The sequence below is a fragment of the Plasmopara halstedii genome (genome assembly GCF_900000015.1).
Source record: "Plasmopara halstedii genome assembly, contig: Scaffold_555, whole genome shotgun sequence".
NCBI lineage: Eukaryota > Oomycota > Peronosporomycetes > Peronosporales > Peronosporaceae > Plasmopara > Plasmopara halstedii.
The window spans coordinates 1,864,357-1,864,910 of NW_020187475.1; the positions used below are offsets into that span (position 1 = coordinate 1,864,357).

Below are 554 nucleotides of genomic sequence, written 5' to 3' on the forward strand. Positions count from 1 at the left end.
ACCAGTTCTAGAGCTCTCAAATCTCACCAAAATTTGAAATATTTCCTATTCTGTCTAATTAGTTTTTATCTTCGTGATTCTTATGCTCTCATCATTTATCATCAAATTAACGTCAGCTCATCCTAGTAAATTGTTTAGATAATCTTGAAATACAAATACTAAACATTCTAAGTGATATATACAATACAAAAAAATCTCTAGATAAATAACCGACTATAATAAAATTCAAATGTATAAAACCAAGATTTAGCACCATTTTAGATCTTACTTTACATAAATTGTTTTTGTTTTCATGATTTAAGTTACCTCCTCAACCATATCTACTTGTTTTGGGACCAGTTCGGAACGTCGGAACTACTCGGACGAAAGTTTGACTTCCATTGCAAACTGCTGTATCTTGCTCACGTTCACATAGCTTGGCGTCGACATCCTCTTGCGTTTTGAATCCAGATACCTTTGATACTTGAAATCGGTGAATCTATCTGGTGGAAGCACAAAGTACAGCCGCGGTGCTGCAGGATTTCACAAAAGCTTCAACACATCGTGGAGGCCTT

At 35.2% G+C, this 554-nt stretch overlaps 1 protein-coding gene across 1 annotated transcript in view; it reads right to left on the minus strand.

Moving 5' to 3' along the window:
* PHALS_11901 (rnabinding protein) overlaps positions 1-554 on the minus strand; it is a gene marked incomplete at both ends in the record, with an annotated part of 1,641 nt that overhangs the window by 670 nt on the left and 417 nt on the right. The window lies entirely within an intron of this gene.